The 25222-nt window shown below is 40.8% G+C and overlaps 1 protein-coding gene across 3 annotated transcripts in view; it reads right to left on the minus strand.

The window, feature by feature from the left end:
- PLAG1 (PLAG1 zinc finger) overlaps positions 1–25222 on the minus strand; it is a 41721-nt gene that overhangs the window by 14452 nt on the left and 2047 nt on the right. The window contains exon 1 of one of the 3 annotated variants that reach the window (XM_064270423.1): positions 1224–2036. The exons of the other annotated variants lie outside the window; for them this stretch is intronic. The gene's annotated coding sequence lies outside the window, so the exon portion shown is untranslated. Of the gene's footprint in view, positions 1–1223; positions 2037–25222 lie in introns of those variants that run through there. 3 annotated transcript variants of the gene reach the window in all.

Raw genomic sequence — 25222 nt, forward strand, 5'->3', positions numbered from 1 at the left:
GAAAAAGTAAAATTCAGAATCTTAAAGTGAAAGTTCTTCATGGGAAATTAAAATGTGAGGATGAGGATGGAAATCGGAGAAAATCTGACTGATTACAGGTACAGGAGATTCAACAATAAGAAAGCCTGTATAGACAGTTTGGCTTAGTAAAAGTAATTAAATACTTTTTTCCTTTTCTAGCTGGTATAAAAAGTAGCTTCATTTAAAAAGTTTAAAAATGACAATGAAATAGAAAAAGAAAAAATCCATAATCCATGACACTAAAAAACTATTAACGACTTTATATTTCAAAAACTACTCATAATATATAAATGGCTAAAAATTCATGCTAACTTGATTTTAATGCCTAACCAACATAGAACATTTGCTTATTAGAAAATTGACTTATTTATCTTTTATTTGGTTATAAAGCCTGTTCATGCACACTGGGAGGCCCCTCTTGGTTCTCAGGCTACATTCCCCTTTCCAGGGGCTCGGGGCTTGTCTGCCATCTTCCCCTGGTCCTCGAAGCCACCTGTGCTGCCCACCAGGCTCTGACCCTTCCAGGCTGGGCTTTGGCCTCACTTCTTGATAACCTGTCTGGTTCTGAGATTCTAAGGGGCAGGGGGCCCTGCTGACAGACTTACCTCGTACCAAATCCATGTGTGCCTGGATTTCCAAGTATCCCCACACCTAGATTCTGCATCACTGAGCTGCATCTATGAGTTGGGGTATCTGGATGCCTGTGTTGTGTCCTTTTCCAACAATGCTAACCGCTGTCTCCCCCTCTGGGTTCCTTGTCCAGCATCTGCCTCACCCCAGCGAGTCATGCTAACTTCACCCCAGCCCACAGTTAACCAGATACTTCTCAGCAGATAGAAAAAGATAGTGACAGCATGGGATACTCTGCCACTCTGAGCAGATTCAGAGAAGGAAGAGTTTAAGAGATCATCTTTGGAGTATGTGGGGAATATGAGTGAACCAGCGTTTTACAGCAGCCAAGCATTTTGTGCGCAGGTTAAGAAAGACTGCCCTTTGCCATTATCCTAAGCCTTCTATTAGACCATCACTATCAGTGAAGTCCTGCTCAACACAGTACGTATTTATTGACCCCCAAACAGTAAGTGGCATGCTTATTATGTGGCATGCTTTTCAAAGCTTTGAAGAGTATATTTTAGATCACTTAGAAACTGGAATAACTGAAACTTTGAAAGCCATGCCATATAATGATAAAAGCCACCTACCTGCTCCAAATTCTAGCAAGGTACCCTTATTAACAGACCATCACAGAATGAAGCATTCTGGGTGCCAAAAACGCCAAGGCAGCACCAAGAGGCAACCTAAAAAGAAAAGAAGAGTTAGTTGAAATTCCAAAACTCAGACCCAATCTGGTTAATGGTATATGAGCCATATTGGTTTTTATCCACTATTACTTATTCATATTCATTGGACTTTATTGAAAAATCTACCTCAAATCCTGTTAGAAACAAAATGTAAAACAAATAAAACATTTACAGCACATTCACGTGCTGCATGATGTCCATTCAGGCAATGTACGACCGCATACACGTTCACGGTCCCGTAAGGTTAAAACAGAGGTCAGAAATCCCAATTGGAGAACAGGACGCAGCAGACGTTAAGTGATGTAGCGAACGCGATGGCTTCCCACACAAAACATGGGTATCTCATGTCCCTTGTATACAAAGCAGCTGTGCTGCCGGCCTATAATAGTACCGTACATATGTAACCTATAACACTTATGTCCTGATCGTCATAATGAACACCTGTTACTGGCTTATGCATGCACTGTATCGTACTTTCTATCATTATTTTAAGGTGAACTTCCCTACTTACAAATAAAAAGTTTACCATGTATCAGTGTGTGCTTCGACTCCTAGGCAGCAGCATCCGATCTTCTGTATCACGTGTCTTGAGAGTTGTACTGTTCTCTCTCTGTTTAATTTTCTTTCGAAAATATTACCATGCAGTGCATCATGGCTCCCAAACACAGCAAAGCCAGCGCTAGGGACAGCAGCAGCATCCCACAGAGCTTCACTGAGTATATAATACGGTGTGCACACAAGGTCCAAATCACATAACGTCCTATTTCACAGAATGTATTGTGGATGCTAAGTGACGCATGACTGTATGTTAAAAAATGAAACGTAAGCACATCAAGGTCCTTAGATTTGTATATTTTCCCCTGAGAATCACAATTAGATTATGTACATTATTCGTATTTTTATCTGGTAAAACATTATTCCAAGCTGACTGTCATTTCTCAAATACGCTAACTTCCTTTTATGTATTCTAAACACATTCACTATTTTCACTGTAATAGTTTTTAGAAAAACCTCTTGAGGTATGTATCTTATTCTAAAAACAGCTCACAGAGAAATTCTACCCAGATTAGTGTTTCTCATCGGTTAGAGACCAGGTCATGCATTCACAGGGAAGGATGCAAACCACGAAGAACTCAAGGCCAGAGGCAGAGACAGAAGGAGACGGGACAATTTCTCAGCTCCCAGTTACTTTGTTTTTGTAATGATGTGACTATTATTGTTTTGAAGCGACTATCCCGAGGCAAGTCCGGCTTCAACAAGGAAAACCAAGATGTATTCTGAAGTAATCAATGCTTTGGATTATCCTCAGGCTTCCTCTGTGGGGGCGGACAATGAAGACCTGCCTATACGGGCACTAACCAAGAGAGCTGCCAGTTATATACGGTTACCACTCTAGTATGATTGAATAAGTGTTACTGACACCCAGTACATACGGTGTTCATTTGAATTACTGAGAATACAGAATACACAATCCCTGTTCTCTAGGAGTGTACTGGCCAGTTGTGACCGTTTGATACTTTATTTCTAGTTAAGTAATACAACTGCTAAATAAAACTTGTCATAAGACAGTGTTAGAAAGTGACAAATGACAGTAAAAACAATATTATATGGTATTAGACTAGTACCATAGAGAGGCCAGAAAATGAAAATAATGCAGTGCTATAGATTTCTAGTGATTTTCATCTTGAAAAATGCATAATTGAGAAGTAAAAAAAAGGTGGGGAAGCCAGTAGTTAGCCTGAACTCTGTGTGCGCAAGGACTCAGGTTGCAGTGCAGACTGTTACAGAGTCTGGCTGTAGTGTGATCCAGTTTATAGAAGCTGTAAGGATTCAAAGCAGAAAAGTACACTGAAGCCCACATGGCTAGGGCATCTTATACCTGTGAACCAGTATGAAGAAGTGAGGCAACTAACAACAAACTCGTCATCAAGTGGATTCTGACTCATAGCGACCCTATAGGACAGACAACTGCCCCATAGGGTTTCCAAGGAGTGACTGGTGGATTTGAACTGCCGACCTTTTGGTTAGCAGCTGAGCTCTTAACCACTGTGCCACTAGGGTTCCAAATAAAAACAGGGATGCATCAAAAGCACTGGGGGAGAGGAAGGGAAAGGGAGAGGTGGGGGGCAGGGATGGCCAGGGAAGAGGAGGAGGGAGGGAAAGAGGAGGACAGGAGGGGATGGAAGAGGACAGGGATTACTTATAGGAGTGAAATACAGAAGACAGGTGCTAGAGTAGTACAAAACAGAGAGCTGAGAAACAGCAAAAACCAGCATTTCCTATGAGAGAGGCCACTTATGTGCCTGGCAATATTAACAAAGGAGATTAAGAAGAGGGAGACAGTTGTAAGGCCTACTCTTGTATGTTGTTTGCTGCCTTTGAGTGGCCCCGACTAATGGCAGCCCCAATCTGCAACGGAACTAAATGCTGCCTGGTCGTGCACCATCTCCATGATGGGTTGCAGATCAGACCACTGTGATCCATAGGGTTTTCAATGGCTGATTTTTGGAAGTAGATTGCCAGGTCTTTCTTCCTAGTCTGTCTTAGTCTGGAAGCTCTGCTGAAACCTGTGCAGCATCAGAGCAACACACAAGCCTTCAGTGACATGGGTGCTGGTTGCGCGTGAGGTGCACTGGCCAGGAATTGAACTGGGTTCCATGCGTGGTAGGTAAGAATTCTACCACTGTCCAGCACTGCCCGTACTGTCATACAGGCAGATTTGAACCAAATTACTGGTTAATTCGTGTCGGAGCCTAAAGCCCACCACTGTGAGACCAAACTATGTAACTTAAATGGGGAGGGGGAGTAGAGGAGGAGCCTCAAAGAGGAGGAAAAAGGTAGCAAAAACCACAAAAAGATAAAGCTGCTAAGAGCTACTCCACAATTCTTACAGTGTTCACCATTCAGGCATGAAGACAAAAACTTCAACAAGAAAGCTTGTACAGTGAGGTGGGGTGGGCGGAGTGACAGAATGAGAGGAGGAGGAGGAAGAGAACCATCTAAAAGGTTATAGCTAGCTGAGTGACAGAAATGACTTACAGTAAGAGGATGCTGTTTTTCAGAGCTTAACACCAGAAGAGAATAAAGTAGGGTGGTAGCTAAAGGAGAAGCAGGACCCTGAGGGGGAGAGACTACAGAACCTTCATGTTTGAAGCTAAAGAGTCAGTGAAGAAAATGGACCATTCTTAAGGAGACGGGGCAGAATGGGGCTGACAGAGAGAGAGGTTTTCGTCTCGGATAAGAAAACGGGCTTCTTTACTGACCTAGGAGGGATGTATGTTCATCCTGGTAAGGTTTTTTGGTAGAAGAGGCCAGGGCAGAAGGACTGTCTATTTGCTGAAGAGGAGGGAGGGGCCTGGTGCTTGGCCTGGGGACAGCAGGAAGGTTGGACTAGCCACTGTGGTGAAGAGGAGAAGGGTGTTCTTGAAGATTGTACAAAAACTGACATCAAACAAAACTTGCCACGAAGAAAGAAATCTCACAGATACTGCTGGTGGGAACGTAAATTGTTGAAACTTTTCTGGAACATATTGTGGAAATACGTAATTAAAGCCTTTAGAAAGTTCATACACGCTGACCTGATAAATCTATTTCTAAAAATTTAAGCAAAAACAAAAGACAAAAAAACAAAATTTAAGTCTGAGATGTTCAAAGTATATTTTAAGAATAAAATTGGTGATGTCTGATAAAAGGGGATAAAGTATGTCTATATGAAAGAAGGAAATCCTGGTGGCATAGTGGTTAAGTGCTACGGCTGTAACCAAAAGGTCTGCAGTTCAAATCCACCAGGTGCTCCTTGGAAACTCTATGGGGCAGTTCTACTCTGTCCTATTGGGTCACTTTGAGTCGGAATTGACTCGATGGCAACGGGTTTGGTTTTTAGTTTTTATATGACACAATACTAAGCAACTGCTAAAAACCAGGCATTTAAAGAACATTAAATCAAATGGGAAAATACCGATATTATGTCAAACTTTTTAAACGTGTGACAGAGTAAGTATATATACATGATGACTCCAATTTTGTAAAGTACACAATTAAAATTACCCCCCAGTAACACCCTTAAATATCTTACATTTGTAATTAGAAAAATTTATTTCAGCAAAAAAGGATGGCAATTTTTCTTGTTGAAAAAAACTTAAAATTAATAAGAGAAACAAATCTTCACATGAATTTACTGAAGTATATAAAAACAAAACCTTTCTGTGAACTGACAAACTGAAATTGTTCTGGCTCTGTAAGGGCAATGACTCAAAACGACTAAAATCTCTCGTTGCCCTCCCGTCCAGGGGGGGCAGGGAGAGGACGGAAGAGCTGTACTCAGTCCTTAGGGCATCTTGGTGGTTGGGTGGGGGAGAGTGGGGGAGTTTACAGCCACATTCTCAGCTGTCACACTGGAGGAAGCCAGGGCAGCTCACCTGTTGTCTCACAGACTGGTACTTCTCACTCCATGATTTAAGGCTCCCGGAATACAGCCTAACTAGAACTAAGGCCTATAGATATTAACAGTCTGGGATCAGTTCCATTTATCTAATGCCAAAGGAAGTACCCACTGGGGCATTTCAGTTCAGTCTCTGTACAGACCTTTTACATTGGTTTCATTAGTGGTAGCCTTGAGAAGAAATGCCATGCTAGTTGGTATTGCTAATTGGTTTGAAGCAACGTGCAAGCCAAGATAACAAAAGAACGTGTATTCCAGGTAGAGGGCATCAGAATCTGTGATGGGTCTGGGTATCTTCAGGCAATTCACTGTGTTTAGAGCAAAGAGCCAGAGAGAGAAACTGGAGTTATGGGACCAGAAGTAGGCAGAGAAGCCTTGCATAAGTCATGTTACCAGGGCCTTACAGTTTTTAAACTATTCTGACAATTTACAAATTATTCTAAACATAGGTTCCTATACAATTTGCTTCCCCCACTCTCACCCCTGGCTGCATGTTTATTTAGAAAACCACCAATCCTTGTTGCTTTCTCAGGGAATTCAGGAGGTGATTCTCCTCTGAATTTTTATTCAGGTTGGTATTTTCTAAAAGAAATCTGACCTTCATAAATTAAAAACTAACTTAGGTCTCTGCACTGTCTTCTGACAGGTAATTAACAGACAGAGGTTCAAACCTGGCAATGTGAGGCCTCAGGGTCCTTTCTTGAAGCCCTGGAGGGAGAACTCAAGGACTGGGTGCCCCCTTCTCCACAGCAGGACAGGCCCTGGCTTGCTCCCATGCCCCTGGTCCTCTTCCCTACTTTGATATGGCAACACACAGCTCAAGAGCAGTACAGTAGCCAAGGCACCACGGGAGAGTAAATTTATACTAGGTCCACTTTGTCAAACGGTTACTGTTAGCACTGACACAGGGCATGTCAAATTTATCTATAGTTGCCCGCCACAGTACTGGACTTTGTGTCCTTTTTTCTTTTAAAAATTTAACCAGCGTTGGTTGTAATGGGATGAACGATACGTATGTATTTTTCATGTATTTACCACTGTGGCAGTGCCATGGATTGAACTGTGTCCCCCCCCAAAATACGTGTCAATTTGGCCAGGCCATGATTCTCAGTATCGTGCGGCTGTCCTCCATTCTGTGATGGTAATTTCCCATTAGGAGGATTAGGGTTGGATTGTACCACCACATTTACTCAGGTCGCCAACTTCATCCCATGTAAAGGGAGTTTCTCTGGGGTGTGGCCTGCACCACCTTTTATCTCTCAAGAGATAAAAGGAAAGGGAAGCAACCAGAGAGTGGGGGACCTCATACCACCAAGAAAGCAGCACCAGGAGCAGAGCACATCCTTTGGACCCAGGGTCCCAGTGCCTGAGAAGCTCCTCGACTAGGGGAAAATTGAGGACAAGGACCTTCTTCCAGAGCTGACAGAAAGCGAAAGCCTTTCCCTGGAGCTGACGCCTTGAATTTGGACTTTTAGCTAACTTTACCGTGAGGAAATAAATTTCTCTTTGTTAAAGCCGTCTACTTGTATTTCTGTTATGGCAGCACGAGATGACTAAGACAGACAGTGTACATAATTTCTGACTTTTCTGAACCTCAGTATCTTTAACTGTAAAACTGGAACACAGTCAATTCTTGAGTAACTGGGGTACCTGGGAAGTAGGATAACTTACTGATGTAGTCATAGGTAATCATGGGAGTGCTTCATGTGAGAAGACTACGCATGCACATAGAACGAGAGATCTATAACTAAAAGTGACATTCGGCAAAGTATACTTCTGATCTTATTATCTCTATGACCTAGCCCACAGGTCATCATGGCTAAAACAAAATTAGTCACTGCAATACAATGACTGGTGGTCCTTCTGCTTGTTGAACAGAAACCTCTTTGGAAAATATAAAACTATGGATCAACGCATGCTAGGGGAGAGGGAAAAGGTGACTTCAGGAGCAACAAAAGGGAACAAGGAAACTCAGGGTTATGCCTCCAATACCTCCAGAGGGGCCCAAGTGAAGGCAGCAGAATGTAAGCTCCACCAGAGCAGGCACTGTGCCCTTTATTGTTCATTTCTGTACCCCCAGTGCCTAGAACAGTGCATGCATATAGGATACACTCAAATATTTGTTGAGCAGCAGGAAGAAGAGAAGGGAAGGAGGGAGGCTTTTCATCTGCTGGTCAATTGGATCTGTGCAAGAAATCTGTTCAACCTTTGTGAATGACTGGGAATTGACTGAAGGCTTTAAATTTGAAAATTCTCTTGGATTTCTCCTGAGTACACAGCAATCAAGAAGACATTGTTCTTTCTTGACTTGGCCCACCCTCAACAGATGCCAGAACGCTGCAGTCACTGTGCCACCTTGTGGTCATGTCTAGAAAGTCCACCTTCCTTAATATTCCAACACAGCCCCCCTACCTGAACAGAAACTCTCAGAATGGGGTTTAAGAACAAACTTACAGGGCAAATTCATCTCCATTATTTAATTTAAATATCAAGCTATCGTTTAGAACACAAAGATTAATCAGTCACCATTTCTATCATCATGAAGCTAGCAGGGGAGGTACTCCCAAATGGTATTTATAATTTGTAATTATTGATAATATAAAACACAAGATAGAGAATGCCATAAAATAAATATAGATTAAGTACAGTGGGAATTTATGGAAAGAAAAGGTTCTTTCAAGATCTGGAGATCAGGATTTTGGGAAGGTAGAGTCAACTGAAGTGAGACCTGAGAGAAGTTTGACCAGGACCTGACCACTTGAGGCTGTAAAGAGTAGGGACGACCCAGAGGGAAGAGGCAGCGTGATCACGCCAGGGCCCGAGGGTGTGCAGACAATGGATTAACGGCTATCCCCTTGTTTTCATGGGCATGATATTGTATTAAGGAAAGGAATAGGAAATGAGGTGGTTGAAAGGCAAGGCTAGGAGCAGATAAGGAGGCCACGACAGCCTAGACAGCCACTGCTTCCGAAAGCATGAGAGTAGAGGGAACGTCTATTTTGTGGGGTAGGTTAGACTTGGTTGTGTTTGTGGAAAGCGGTCTTGTCTGATGATCAAGGGCAGAATGGATTAGCTCTGTGGCCTTGGGTAAATTACTTACCTTTTTTCAGCTTCAAGTTTCCTCAGCTGTCAAGTGAGAGCATTAAGCCCTATAGGGTTGCTGTAAAGAGTAAATGACACTGTGTATAAAGGACGTATTACCGTGAGCAGCAGTCAAGAAGAGATTAACCAATGTTAACGAATAGCTAATACTATGAAGTCCTGGAATGCCACCTTACTTAGCTTACTTTTCAATGGAAAATGAACTACAGCTTTAAAAAGCAGAATCGTGAGGGCACTTGACTCCAAAAAAATTTATCTGGTTGCAGGATGCAGAAAGGACAGGAGGGGAAGATGGCCTGTGGCTGGGGTTCAGGACAGAAGGCACTGACAGCACCACGGACGCTGTGGAGAAGGAGTGTGAAGATGAGGAGAGGAGGGCCTCCACCATTTACAGAGAGAGGAGGACGGCCAGCAAAAGGGATGAGGAGGAAGGAACACAGCTGAAAAGGCGGAAAAACCAGGATGCTGTGCTGTCACAGAGGCAAAAAGGAGAGAATGTTTTATGGAGGCAGTGGTCAAGATAAGGACTAAACCCTACTCCTTCCTGATACAGTGGCATGTAGGTTCTTAGTAATCTTAGAAAGGACTATTTCAGGGAAGGGGGAACCAGAGGGAATGCTGAGTTTAAGGAAAGAGTGCCGACGTGAGCAATCTCAGGCACTGTGTTGTGTCGGCTGGAGAGGAAGCTAGGTCTGACAGAGTTAAATGCTGAGAGGAGGGATCTGGTGGAGAAGGAAAGGCTGAGTAAGGACAATGGACTAGAGGGGATGGACCCAGAGCACAAGAAGAGATCCACAAGAGGGTGTGTGCAGATGCTGAACCAAAATTCACACAAGGAAGAGGCGGGAGCCAGAGAAAAGAGTAATTAGCTTTGCTTCAGAGGAGGAAACCCTGGTGGTGTAGTGGTTAAGTGCTACGGCTGCTAACCAAAAGGCTGGCAGTTCGAATCCCCCAGGTGCTCCTTGGAAACTCTATGGGGCAGTTCTACTCCGTCCTGTAGGGTCACTATGAGTTGGAATTGACTTGACGGCAGTGGGTGGATTCAGAGAGGAAGTGGCATCTGAGTATTGTTTTCAAGGATGAACAGGTGTTGGGTAGATGTTAAGGGGGCAGGAACATCCCAGCTGCGGAAATGGCATAAGCAAAGACAGGCATATGAAAACCGGACTGATGTTTGAGAAATTTAAGTAGTCGGTGCTATGGGGTATAAAGTCGAAGGAGGGGAAGTTCCAGAGGCAGCACTGGAGGGGAACCTGGGACCCATCACAACAGGCCTGGGACTCTAGCTATCATCTCACGTACTCCATGCCAGGCACTTGACACATGCTACTTCCAAACTACCCAGGAACATGACTTTCCTTAGTCTCCTGCAAGTCTAGGAAAAGAAAACCCAAGGGGTTAAGGGTCTTACCAGGGCTGGGGCATAGTAAGGCAGGTACAGAGGGCAGTCATACACAGTGGGGGCAGGGAGCACGTAAGACCAGATGGGAACTGACAGGGCAAGAGAAAAGGTGGTGTTGGAAGCAGAATTTACGCTAAGGAAAACGGGTTCTGGAGGAGCATGGGAATCGTGGAGTCTGAGGCTGTGTGTGGTCAGCAAGGGCCATTTCAGGGTTCAGGTTAACAGAGGGGGAGCGGTTCTAAGCGATGATGACACATGCAAAGCATTATGCAATGTATTTTAAATATGTACATTAATTTCAGAGAATTTTGATTATGACACTTGAATATTCTAATACTTTAGATTTCTCAACTGACATCCCTCAGGCATTTAATATTAAAGGTATCAAAAAAAATACCTATTTGAATCCTAATTAAAAAAAAAAAGGAATTATAGGGTAACGTGAACAGTTACTCCCTTAAATTTATCTGCTTAGCAAATTTACATGAATTCAGAGTCTAGCAGCTAAGCCGTTCCCCGCAACCCACTCTGCCTTCTCCCCCTGGCCACCTTCTTCCTCCTGCAGGCCTTCATGTCTTCACTTTGTTTCCCAAACCCCAACATCCTGTGCTTCTGGCCCACCACTCCGCCCAAGCAGCTCCGGCACAGGTCACAGCGGCACGCACACGCGCACACACGCATGCAGTTAGCAATGTTTTATCCTTTTCTTTTTCTTGCTTCAGAAAACGTTTGGAGCATCCTCAGACTTACCATCATGCAAACAAATATAAATTTAACTCTGCTTGGTGAAGTACATATGTCAGGCTTATCCTTTCGTGTAAATTGCTTTACTTTTTTAAGAAAAAATGTTTAAGACAGGTATTCCTCAACAGTAATTTAGCACATATCCTATATATCTAAATCTACCGACGCACTCTGGAGATGGCTGTGATGAACACGCACATTACACTCTGAGAAACACCTGTGTGAACGTATAACTACACTGCATACTTTGAGCATTTTAATTAGGCAAATGCAGTAAGGCATGGACTTCTGTTTGGAGATCTGTCAGGTATGTTTAAAATAACTTCGGCTGCCAAAAGTTAGCTTCTGTGTATAAATTGCCTACGGAAAATGTTTTCCAAAATCCAGTGGAGGCATCTGAACGTGACTTCCAGGACTAAAAAGCACCATGAGCCACTGGTCACTGGTATGGAAGTGCTGATACCAAACGTATGCATGAAGGATGTGTGTGTGTTTGTTACCCCTGGCAATGTGCAGGGGTCTCCCCACTGTGTGTCTCCTCACTGTCCCCTGTGTGGTACCTGCCCTTCCCTTCTTCCACATCTCTCCCCCTTTTGTGTGTCTATCTCTTTCCATCTCCTGGTATGTGTACAAGGGCCCCTGTAGAAAGTTGGCAGTTTGAACCCACCTAATGGCACTCACTGCAAAGGAATGATCTGGCAACCTGCTTCTGAAAGATTACATTCCAGAAAACCCTCTGGAACAGTTCTACTCTCTAACACAGTGGGGAGCCATGAGTCAGGACTGACCTGGGGCAATGGGACTGGTGTTTTGGTTTGGTGTATGTAAATAAAGGGGCATCTTCCCCTGTGGATACCTGTATATCTCCTTCCCTCCTCAGTTCTCTGTGAGTATGTGCACACTCATGTTCCAAACCCCCTTCTGGACTTCAGTCTGTTGTCTCACTCCCCGTCCTCACGTGTGTGTGCCCGCTCCTCTTTCCCTCTGGTACGTGTGTCTTGTGCATCTCCTAGTCCCCACTACCCTAGATAGGTATTCTACGACTGTGTGTGTGTCTTACTTACCTCTCTGGGCGTCTGCCTGGATGTCTCTCTCTTCTCCTCTGGGAATTTGTGTCTCTCCCTGAAGTGTCTCTGTTTCACTCTCCTGTGCATCCCCTCTACCTCCACCCTGGGAGGGGGGTACCTTTCCTCACATCCTGGTGTGACTCTCCCATTTTCTGCAGGTGTGTGTGTCTCTTCCTGTTTCCCCCAGATGAGGGTTTCTCCCCAATCCTGTTATGTCTCCCCCTACCCTTGCCTCCACCTTCTGGGTGCGTGTGTAGCCCCCATCATCCTGGAGACTGCCTGCCTGCATATGCCTCTCCCACCTGTCACCTTCTAGATGTGCGTCACTTCCTCCCCTCAGCCAGGTGTCAGTGTCCCACCCCATGCTGTGTGTATGCATGTGTTTCTCCCCTCACCCCTCTCCTGGGGCTCCCCCACCCCAGGTAGCGGACAGACACACAGGGTTGTTTGTGCATCTCTCTTTCCCTCTGAGTAGGAGCTAGGTGTATTTTTCTCTCTCCTCTCTCTGTGTATGTCTTTCTTCTGCTGCCTCTCTTTCTCCTGAAATATAAATACAAACATTAATTTATACACACATACATACACAGAGATATAGTCTCCCCAAGCATACGGGTCTCCCCATCCCCAAAGTGTGTTTAGGGGTATGTGCATGTGACTCTGAGTTTCCGCATCTCCCCAGCTCTGGGTGCTCTGAGTATGTGCACCCCGTATGTATGTGTGTTTGTGCCTGTCTTTTGGTGTATGTGGACTTGCTCCTGCAGCCTCCATACAAGCTTGATGGCGGTGGGGGCTGGCCTGCCTGTGGGAGGGGGTCTATTTACCTATGTGTCAGGGAAAGCAGGTGGCCACACAGGCTCATGAAGGCAGAGGGCCTGGGTGGGTGGGGAGCAGCAAAGACAAGCAGGTCATCTCCCTGCCTCCCAACCCTGCTGTCTGGGCACCAGGAAGACAGTGATGTACTTCTCAACTCACAGGAGGTGTGATGTGACTCAACAGCCAAATCCAGGCCTCTCCTTCCTTGTGCTCTCGGTAGGGGCTGTCTTCCACCCACCACTCCTCCTTGATTCTCTCCTGTGACACCCTCTTGGACGACTCTGCTGCTCACAGCGGATTCTTACAGCTGCCTCCAGACCTCCTCTAGCCTCTCTCACTACACCAACCCTCCAGTCTGCCCCTTAAAGTAAAGAATTCCCTCCCCAGACATGTACCGTGCCTCAGGCTCTCAGAGAAAGCAAGCGGAAGTAAGTGTGCATCTGGCCCTGAAGGATGTAATCCAATGGGGAAGTTGAATACATATGGGGTGGGACCCATGAGACAGGGTAGGTATGAATGGAGACCCCGTGGAAGCACCAAGGACACGGCAACGACAGAGCAGAAAGCACTTTAACCGATGGAGATGTCCCTGAAAAATGTGTGCGAGTCCCAGAGGAGCAGGAGAGAGACGAAGCAAGGAGGGTGAAGCAGGGAGGCCGTTCTAGTCTCAGGGAGCTGCAAAGGGTGCAGAGTCCTCCATGTCGGGGAGGGGTTCCACCGAGGCCGGGAGGTGACAGGCGGGCTACCCAGTGGCCCATGCTGTGCTCAGGAGTGGTAACCACACTCTGGGGCACCAAAGGTCCAGCAGGGCTGCTTCGTCTCCTGTCTGGCTTCTCTGCCTCGCTGGGCTCACCGCAGGGCCCTCCTTGCTTCCTGGGTTGAGCTGCTTCTCCTTCTTCAGGACCTTCTGTATGGAAGAGCCCGAACTGTTCTGCTTCCTCCCTCTCCTTACTCAGGTCTCAAGCAAAAGTTCCTTTATCAAGAGGGCTTCTCTGATCGCTGTTTCTAAAAGCATCCCTTCACCCCTGCCCTCCCAAAACTCTTCATCCGTGTGTGCCATCCTATTTTCTTCATGGCATTAGCCACACCCCGAGGGGAATGTTTGCTAGCTGTCTCCTCCTAGTGGGAGGGGAGGATCTGGCTGACTCCTGCTCTGTCCCAAGTTGGCACAGAACCCGGGGGATGACAGGCCCCTGGTAGTTTGCTGAACGGATGGGTGGCAGGAGGAAAGGTGTCATGTACAGATGTGGACATGCCGCCATGAACAGTTAGAAAACCACGCCTAGAGGCCCAGGAGACAGGTAAAGACGGAGGCTTCATAGCACAAACTGCCAGCCCCCGACTGCAGGAGTGGACCCGCACACAGGGAGGAGACCCAAGCCATGGCAGAACCTGGGAAATGCTAAATGTTGAAGATTAGGGGCAGGTGGAAGAAGAAGTACCATCAGCAGACGTGCAAAGAAGCACTAGGGAAGCAGCGGCAGAAGCAGAAAGGCAGGAGAGGTTAGAGTTTTCAGAAATGTGCCGAATACTGCAGAAAGGCCAAATGAAATAGGGAGCTAGGGTGTATGTCCTCTTCAAGGGCAGACACAGAATGGGGGTGGGGGGGAGATGGGCTGAGAGTAAGGGGAAGTGAAAGGGACAGGCTGGACAAGACCACTCTTTCAGGAAGTTGGGCACCGATGGGAACATATGTGAGGGGGTGGCGGGATGAAGGCAAAGGTCTCTTGCTTGGTTTTGTTTTTTGATGGCGAAGATTTGAGCATCCTTTGCAGGTATAGAGGAAGAGATGGAAGATACCCGGATGGGGGTGGTGGTGAGTGATAATCTACAGACGCAGGGTCCAGCCTGCCCTACAAGTCAGACTCTCCCTGAGCTGACCAGAGCCTTGCCTCCCATCCGACTGGAGGGCTAGCATTATTACAGGACAATCAAGGTGTCAAGAGAGGCCAAAGGTGGGGCCTGCACTGCCACCTCAGTCTTCTCTGTGGACAGGCAGCCATCTGGGGAAAGGGTGAGGGAGGGGGTTTCAGGACAATGCTAAGTGCTGAGAATAGGTGAGGAATGGAACGAGCAAAGTGATCTGAGTGGGAAACAGGTAAAAAAGTGGCTTTACATCATTAGAGACCCAGCTTTGGGTCTCAGAAACCCTCGCTGGGTCCCTCTACCAACAATAGAAATCCTTCAGTGTGGCATTCAAGATCTGCTACATCCTGGCCCCAATCTCTCTTTCTAGCCTCATCTACCATGACCCTGCGCACCCTGTGCTGAGCATCTGAATGCTCATCCTCCCCGGGGTCCCGCAGCCCCCACGCCCTGTTCCAGGGCCTCCTCTTGAGTCTAATTCGCCTAGTTGGGATTAACTATCTCTTCCCTCTACGCACCTCCTTTGTTTATGCCTGCACAGAAGAATTAAGCCAACAATCTAAGTTCCAACTGAATGTAGAAAGGTGGTTTCATGACTAGGGTCCTGAAAAAATGGTAGGACCATTCATAAGATAGCTGAAGTCTGAATTGCTAGTTTAGGGATGCTGAAAGTTTGAGACCCCAATTGTCCATTCAGGTGTCTATGTTAATAAAGAGGTGCTTGGAAAAGTACATCCAGAGCCTAATAGTGAGGATGGACCTAGTAATAAAGAGGAGCCATGTGCACAGCCGCGGACTACCACTCAAGTCTGGACTAAGTCAACATTTCTGTAACCCTAGTCTCTCTACCCGTCACGTCCACAGGCTCAATTTAGTTTGTATTTTGAATTAACAATTTTTTTTAACTCATTGACTTTTGCTCAAAAAGCTATGTCTTCTATGGCACAGCTGCAAATCCCTTAGCCTGGCAGTCAAGGTTTTTCACAGTCAGGTCTCCACATACCTGCCTAGTCTTACCTTGCACTATTTCCAGCTGACCATCCACTCTAGTCAGATTAGTCTTCTTGGTGGCCGTGGACCTCCAAACCTCTGCTCCAACCACTCTTTTCACCTGAATGTCCTTCTCCCTTCTTTCTGCCTATTCCAAATTCACACCTTTTTCAAAGCCCATCTCAACTTCCAACGGCCCCTCCCTTGTATAGTTTTTACTGTCTGGACCATTCATTTGACCATTTACTATACTGCTTTGTGGTTTCTTTCATACATCACCCATCATCCAAAAGGTATAAAAGACAAGGAAAAGCAGAAGGCAAACATAAGTGCCCTACAAGTGGCTCGAAGTACCCTCCTCCCTCCCGCCTCCCACTTGAAGTAAAAATAAGGAAACTGTTCAAGAAGATGGGTTTGTGATGGGACTTAAAGAACAGGTAAGATATGGATAGGTATGTGAGAAAAACGTTGTAGGAAGACTGGACATAGACCAAGACACGGCCACCGTCAAATCTGGGGTGTGTCTGAGGAAGGGCAAGGAGTCTGACTGGCCAGAAGGTAGGTTTCTGGTAGTGGAAGGCATGCTGAGAAGGGCGGTCAGTGATATCTCAGGGACAGCGTACCAAGAGATTAAACTTAATTTGGTGGACAAAAAAACAAAACCAAAGCAAACCTGTTGCCATCGAGTCAATTCTGACTCACAGCGACCCTACAGGACAGAGGAGAACTGCCTCACAGCGTTTCCAAGAAGCAGCTGGTGGATTTGAACTGCTGACTTTTTTGGTTACCGGCCAAACTCTTGAACCACTGGCCACGATAGGGGCTCATTATTGCTTTACAGCAGTGGATTAGCATAATCCTAATTAAGCCTCAAGATATTTAAGTGGAGAGAGACCAGACACCAGGTTATCATCATAGCCCATTCTGAATTGAGATGGAAAGGAGGAACCTTTAATGAACAGCATAAAAAGTAAAAACAAACCACTGTCTCATCGTAGAAGATATTACTACCTAACAAAATACTAAGTAGCAGCATGGTTCTACGGAGTTCGGTGTGAGCAAGAAACTTTGGGGCTGCAATGTTATTTTTAAATCAATCAAATAATTTATCTTGTGGTTTTAGACAAGTCATCAAAACTCTCATATTGCTTTATTTATCAAAATAAGTTTATCAGAACCAGTTTTATCTTAAAGTTGCTATAAAGAATTCAATGTAACAGAGGATTCTCAAGGTTATAATGCTTCACTGTTGAGTCAAAATTTAATTACATTTCCCATATTATTTAAAGTGATTTTTTAAAAAAAATTTTAAAGTCGTATTTATGTGTGTGTTATAGGGAGACACAAGGGGAAGAAATTCCTAAACCTATAGGGGTAATTACAATAACAAAGCGGAGACTTTGTAGTTAACCTGGAATTTTAAAGTATTGGGACAATATCATACATTGTATTAAATTCTTTCAACTTTCCTGAGAAATAAGATCATCAGTGACATTTCTATCCTGGAAGCCTAATATCTAAAATTAACCAAACTAAGCAATATTTTCAATTGTTACCATTCAGAATTAGACAGCTTATTCAACTAAGACTATTAAAAAATTCAGACAGAGAGGCGGGTTCATTATTCTGAAACCAGATGATTTTGCTATATGCATTTGTTTTAAAGGAAAAATTAGTAAAGCTGTACCTACCTAAGATCCTTAAATACTGTAAAATAAAGTTTAAGTTTATATCTTTAACTTAGTAAATTTATAATTGTCCCCAATTCCTTACATATACAGCTGAAAAGTAAGCAGATATGCAGCATTTTCTAACTAAGGTTACTCAGTGTCGCCTTTATGTTTGAAAATTTCATTTTCGTAACAAATTCGTTTTTTTGTTAATATATTAACTTCAATATGAATATAAGTTAGGTTTACACTAGAGAATTAATTTATAACAATTAGCTTTTATGGCTTTTCCATTTTAAAGACTAACTTCTAAAAAGTAACAAAATTCCAATTTCTGAGATCATTCCTGCCCTTTGTATACACACCATGACGGCACTCCCTCTCCCGCAAGGGCCAAACAAGATAATACAGGTAAAGCAAAGACTGCTGTCTAAACAAAGTATTTTATGGCTGATGTATAACAACAGTATTCAAAACATTTTGGGTGTATAATTTAAATACATTTACTAGTGATTCAAGGAATAATTTAGTCAATAAAGTCTTTTTTTTCTTTTCACAGGAACAGTCTGGGTTTTGTCCGTGTGTGCACGAGTTTATTTCTTGTTTTATTTTTAATAGGAAGAACTTTTAACTAAAAGCTGGGTTATTATAAAAATATTTATAACATCTCTCATCTTTAAAGGATCAAAAATTCTCCTTTCTTATTTAATGAACTTTAAACTAGATTTAAAATATTAGTTCAAGTCCACCTTATGTCAATGACGTGATAGATGAAACACATAAAGGTATTTACCTTTAAAGTTTTCCAAATTTCATTTTTGGCAGTTGAATACCATACTTCTGAACTGTATAACTTTTGAAAATCTAGATTTAGTATAGCATCAGACATAGAAGCAGTGTGCACTTTTTAAATTAATTTTACTATGCATGCTTGTTTTTCAGAAGTGGTTTCAGATGTGACCACTTGATACTAAAACAGAGAAAATGAGTGTGTGCAGTTGAGAGGCACCACCATACACAGGGGGGCAGCACTGAGAACAAAACACTGAGCATGAAAACAGCAAGCACACTTGGAATGGCCAAGGCACCAGTGTGCCTGAGATCTGACCAGGAAAAAACTTCTCAGACACAGGGGCATTTTGGTTCTAATTATGAAATTCCTTTTAATTCTGGCAGAGGTACGTGCACGTTAGAAAAGCTACTGTGAGTCATCGTCTGAATGGGATCAGCTGCAGTTCTATCCCAGCAAACTGCTGATGAATAAAAGGTGAACCGAGTATGCATAAATTCAAGCCCCACATCAGACCCAATGTTTAAGTAGAGCAATTATATTTATAGTATGTATTTAAAAAGATAACCCAAGCTGTAATTCAACGTGCTTCAGAAGAGGAACTTTTTATTACACGATTCTTGGGAACAGAAATGCTTTTTTTAAATAAAAGCAGTTGCAGAGTTAAAGTTTTCAAATAACTGTATTCATCAGGTTATCATGTCCAAAAAGAAAGACATTTAAGGAAAACATGTGTAACACTACTTAAAAAACTAAAATATCATTACAAGTATTAAATGCTTAACAAGTAAAGTTTTCAAATAGACACTCAACTGATCTAGATAAAAACAGTACTGACCCACTCATCGCCACTTCCCTTTAAAAAAATTGCTAATAGAATATACCATGATCTTGGAAGCAATTTTGGCCATGTACTTGAAAAATATCTTTTCCTTAACTATCATAGGTTAGAGATTTAGGAATGTCTGCAAACTGCCGGGCTTTTATATGTATTCACTTTGTTTACAAATTTCTAGGCTAAAAAAAAGATTCAGATAAAAAACTTAACTCTTCCCATTAAAATTCTCAGTATTTCAGCAGGAGATCAAGTTATCCAGTTAAGTATTGAATATTTTACTCTGTCTAATTAAATCTATTGGTTGATAGTTTATTCTTTTGGATTTGTATAAACAATTATGATAATGTATTTTACCTATAGTATCTTTTAAAATATGATATATGCTAAATTACTGCTAAGGAATACCTGTCTTATACCCATTTTCTTAAAAGCAAAGCAAATTACATGAAAGGATGAGCCTGACATATGTACATCACACTGAGAAGAGTTAAATTTTTATTTGTTTGTATGACAGTAAGTCTGAGGATACTCAAAACGTTTTCTGAAGCAAGAAAAAGAAAAGGATTTCATTACTAACTCCTGTGAGGTGTGTCCCTATACCCAGAGGCGCTTTCCTTTTTTGAAACATTTAAAACTTTTCCAAATAAGAACTACTTAGACTGCTTCCATCATACTTGGTGTAATTAACCTACTTATTCTATGATATGTCTAATTCTATTTTAATGCCAAAACTCAAAGAATTCGAATAGCAATCTTCAAATAAAATACTATTAATATTAGGAAATAAACACAGCTGAGGTTGAAATTTTACCCAGCTAAAATTACCTTAATAAATACCAAATTAGAAAAACACATGAAAAACATTCGCATAGATTTATTTAGAAAACAATTTTAGAAGTATACAGAAAGCAGATTCCTGTTTGAAATGTACCTTCTAATCAAATATACTTGTCATGTTAATATTTAAGGTTATAATAAATTTTATCCAAATACATAAAGTGACAACTCTCCACAAACTGCAAATTTATAACAAATTTATTTTTAAATTAATGGAGATACTTTCTTGTCTTTGGAATGGAATACTCACATTATATTTAAGAAATGCTAAAAGTGTTTAAGAAAGGGAATATATTCTTATATAAAACAGTGTTTTCACTTCATTGCCTGAAGTTGATAAAAATAAGCCCTACTTTAACTCTTGTAGGCTGTGATGAAAAGTGGTACAGGCTCTATGCAATCCAGCACTAAAATAATTAGGAAAATAAAACCGAGTCACTGATGACATCTAACAGGTGAAAGCTCACCTGCTGTCTGTTCTGAACTTGTGCCTCTGAATGACCGCACGCCTTGCCTTCACAGCCACTTTCCTAAAATTCTCCTGATAAGAACAATTCAGTCGACTTTTACTATTGTACCACCAAGTGAAAAAATTTGATCACAACGTTATCTAATTTTGCCTTTTAGCCAAAGGAGCTAAATTCCTCATTTTTCTAACCTATTTTTAGTTTCATAGTCTCAAAAAATGTACATTAAAATTAATGGCTCTAATGTCTAGATAATGTGATTAAAGAAATACAATTTTTTAAAGTCAGATCGCACCCCTTTAAGTCTAGCACTTAATCTGCAAAATAATACTCCCATATGTAGAAACTAAAATATAGGAAATTATAAGTACTCAGTAGGCACATGTGCAACTCCTGTATTCGTTTGAGATGATAATTTCAATATTTAATAATTCAAAAGTCTAAAATGAGTCTCCCACTCTCAAAAAAAGTAGAGTTCCCAACTCTTCAATGGCTGGTCATTCACAACCTGTAGAGATTCTGTTGCCCTTTAAGAAGAGATGCCTCCGCTAGCCCTGAAAATACTTTCTAATATTAAAGAAAACTTCTGCTTTTGAACAGAACACCGATAGATCTAGATTATCCTCCAGAAATTCAATTGCTAATTCATTAATGGGAAGAAAAATTCCTTTAATGAGCAGCATATACCTAAAAACATTCCAGACATTAATAACTTTGTTAGTGAAATGGTCTTATCTTTACCTGGTGAAAAGCTTTTTAAATGTCATTAAGTCTATAAGAAATTATTTAAATTGGCCTAAAAAAATCCATGAAACAAACTGTTCTCAGACTGAGTTTTAAAAATTTATTTCATTAACTGAATGAACTTTCTGATACACAACGAAGAAAATCATTTTCAGCAGTTTCTAAGGTTCTCAGCATACTTCACTTAGGCACACATTTAAAATAATCTTTAAAATCTTTTTTAAAAATAGCAGAAGATGATTTTTCCTTATTTTTCTTAAAAGAATTCCAAATAACCACTACAAATTAATTCTTAGAATTTAATTCAGTTCAAATTTAAAAAGATATGGAAGAAAGGCTTTGGGGAATCTATTTCTAAAAGATGATTATAAAACCAGCAATTTGCATTAAAAATATCCCCTTATAGAGCTTAGGCTCATTTTTTTCCGTAAATATACAATTTTTGCCTTGTAGTTGGTTATTCTTTATTCACACAAGTCCAATTTTAAATTTACAATAATTGTTATTTTATTATGAAATTCTTATCTACCTAATTCTTTCTCATCAATTTTGGGCATTTCAGTCCACACTTGTGTTCTTGTTATACACTTTCATTATTTAAAACTTTCAGTTTTACAAGGGATAAACAAAAGAACATTTTTACTTTCTAACACCCTTGCATTTCTAAGATTTTCTCTGTTTTTAGATTAGGAAAAGTCTCAAGTTAAAAAAAATGCAGGGAAACATTTCAAGCAAATTGCTTATCCTATTAACTTAGGACACACTTGCATAAATTCACTCATTTGATATGGGCACAGACATTTCTTAGGTATTTCTTAGGTAGTTATCTCAAATTCCTAATATACACTGTGGTTAATTTTAATGCTATGATCTTTCAGTAACTCTGTTTATAAGACATCCAGGGACTTTTAAATACTAACAATTTGAATGCAGGATCACACTTCACTTTTAAAAAATGAGATATTATTTCTCTTATTAAAAAAAGTTTTTTTTTGTTGTTTTCTGATAAGGATAAAAAAAAAAAAAGCAAACACTTGAACAGCAACAAACACCAATGCATACACAAAGTCAGAAAGCAAAAATACCAAAGTCTCCTTGGTAGCTCCACACATCACATCCTTGTCAATAGCACCCTGGAAAGAAGAGGCAGGCACAGGTGTACTCATTAAGCAGAATGCAAACCATTGGGCAGCAGGCCAATCGACTTAAAAGTAAGAAACAATTCATGCCTCTGTAATAATTTCTGCTAGCCACTCACACATGTATCTCTCTTATAACTGCAAATGTTAATAACTACACACCAGTACTTTTGTAAAATACTATAATCTAAAAAAATTTCTCAAATTCAAACATTAAACTTTGCAAATGGGATATAAAAGTTGCCCTATTATAAATTAAAAGTACCAACTAAGTGAATGTCAGTTTTGTGTATTATCAAAAAATCCAGGCAATGAAGTAAACACAAAAAGTAAAACTTAGTTACTTCAAAAAAGTTCTCTTACTGTAAAATAGAAAAGAAGCCCCATGTATGAATTGTCAAATCATAGCTTTACAGCTCATCAGTCCGATGCACCCTGCCCCTCACACTTCACTTTACCAAGGCTACCCAACCACTTACAAACTGGTTAAATATGCTGCCTACATTAATTCCTGTGAAGATTAAAGAAATTAAAGGTCCACTTTTGTTTTTTTTCAGCAACTGATATGCTTTCCAAGTCCTCAACATCTCAGAAAAGGTGTTTATCAGGATCTTAAGACATTTACAAAATTGCCCAAGGGATGATTTATAGCTCTTTTAACATATTCACTATCTTGAATTCCGTTGGACAGATTCAGTTGTTTTCTTCACTTTCTGAAACTCATCCCTTACTCAAATAACTAAAGAATCTAAGTTATTAACAATATAAGAAGAAAAATTTTATATTTATTTCTTATACACTTGGAAACACATTAAAAAGAACATGTGTTCCAGGCAGTGTAAGTAAAGCTAGTCAATAAAACTTTTTTTTTTTTTTTGAGGGAGGGAGACAGGTAAATTTTCATATACCTTAATTTTCAAAGAACAGGATTCTAAATGAAAAATATTAAAATGTTGCCAGGAAGTACAATCATTTTGATTACACTGCTCAACAAGCAAATGATTGTTGTAATAAAACTTCAAAGACAGTTGTAGCTATATGTTTTAGTTATCTGGCTTTTCAAATCTCAGCTAAAGATAAAAGCATTACATTTAATTTAGCAAACAACAATTTATCCTTAAAAAGACAAGTTTCCAGAGTTCCAAACCAAAACATACACAGTAATAACCAGGATTATGTTAAAAATGGAGAAAAAATCTCCACCTTTATGTATTAAAACAAAGTATCCTTAAAATTTTAATGATATTGATAAAAGCAAAGTCATTAATTTATTTAGCTGTAAGGTGTCTGTTTATTAAAATATTTTGGTTATAATAAATATATATTTTATTAGTATTAATCATCTTCCATAGCAGTTAAATTCTTCATAGATTTCTAATAACAAAATTAGGCATATAAATTTCAAATAAGAACCTATGAGGCTTCCCCAATTAAAGGTTTTGAGTATGTAATATACTTATTTCTGTAAACTGGAATAATTTAATAGTAGCTTCAGAGAAAGGATGTTCAGCAGGTAGTATTTCCCAGGCACCAAAAAAGCTTAATACAACCAATTCCAGTCAGATACTGTGCTGTGCCTTAAGTAAGAAAACTAAGGATTTAACAGATTCTACACTTGTACACACTGAGTGCATTTTCCAATTTAGACAAGTAGCTAGTTGAGTAAAACCCAAACACACAGAAATCTCATACTATCTTTTGTGAAATAGGAAAAAAAAAAAAAAAAACCTCCACAATACCAGCACTTTTACTTAGGTTGACAATAAACTAGTCATAACTTGAAATGTCCGAATAACTGCAAAATAAACTTTTCCTTCACTTTTAAATAACTTTAATTTCTTGATACTATTATCTGGTTTGTCAAAGTGGCAACTATTCAAGACCTGAAAGTCTCATTTGTTTTAAATGCATAGCATAATTCTGACTACTTATATTCAATGTAACTGTCTTGAGCCAAAATACAATGAAAAGTAAGATAAATTTCTAAAGCTTTGTAAATATTAATAGCATTCTGAAACCTCTGGAAAGATGATGATTTGTGGGGGTGGGGAGGGCTCCTCTTTTCCATGGATAGCTCAATCACTTTTCAATCAACTTTGATTTAATAGTGGTTCATGAGATTAGTTTTTTAATGACTTCTTAGAAAGTTGCAATTGCTTCCAAAATCTGAAACCACAAGATAATAGGCTGGAACACCCCACCAACGTAAGGTTGTCATAGAGATAGTCACACAAAGGGTGCAGATAAGAGCTCAGCTGTTAACATAAATTAACACACAATGGACTATAAAGTAATAATTTGTACAGTATGGCAAGAAACAATAATCTGTATAAAAAGCCTAAAAACTCAGCTTTAACTTTAGCCCACTTCTATAAGCCATAAAAACAAAGGAAAATAGGGATTTCTTTTAGAAACTCCATACACCTGTGGAAAATACAACACAAGTAATTTCTATTCAAGATTGGCCTTAATCTCAAATAAAGTACAGCTAATATCGTACACATTTAAAATTTAAATATGTTAGAAATCTGAAACATTACAGCTGATAATAATTTATGATCAGCAAACATTTCCTGTTAAATAACACAATAAAATTAAACTTAAAAGATGCAGAGTGATAGGTTTCAGAATTTTAAAATCTCTTCATTTCCAAGGCGCAGAGTTACAGTACTTGTATAGGATGGGCTTTAAAAATGGATATACATGTGAACTTCTCCATGGCGTCTGTATGTGCGCTCTTTCCCCCAAAGAAATGCCTACTGCTTACATGTTAAAGAATCTCCACCACTCTGTCTGCATTTCTCAACCACAAGTCCTCAATGTACCTTAAGCCAAAGTGAATATTATGTATTTTACAGCTTTTACAAAATGGCTGTAAAATCACATTATGGGCATACATGGCTCTTTGATCTCACTGCACAGAGTTCATAACTGTTCAATAATGCTATACCATTACGCCACACACCTTAAACTATTTTGATTTTTCCACA

The sequence above is a fragment of the Loxodonta africana genome, chromosome 18, assembly GCF_030014295.1.
Source record: "Loxodonta africana isolate mLoxAfr1 chromosome 18, mLoxAfr1.hap2, whole genome shotgun sequence".
Classification (NCBI taxonomy): domain Eukaryota; kingdom Metazoa; phylum Chordata; class Mammalia; order Proboscidea; family Elephantidae; genus Loxodonta; species Loxodonta africana.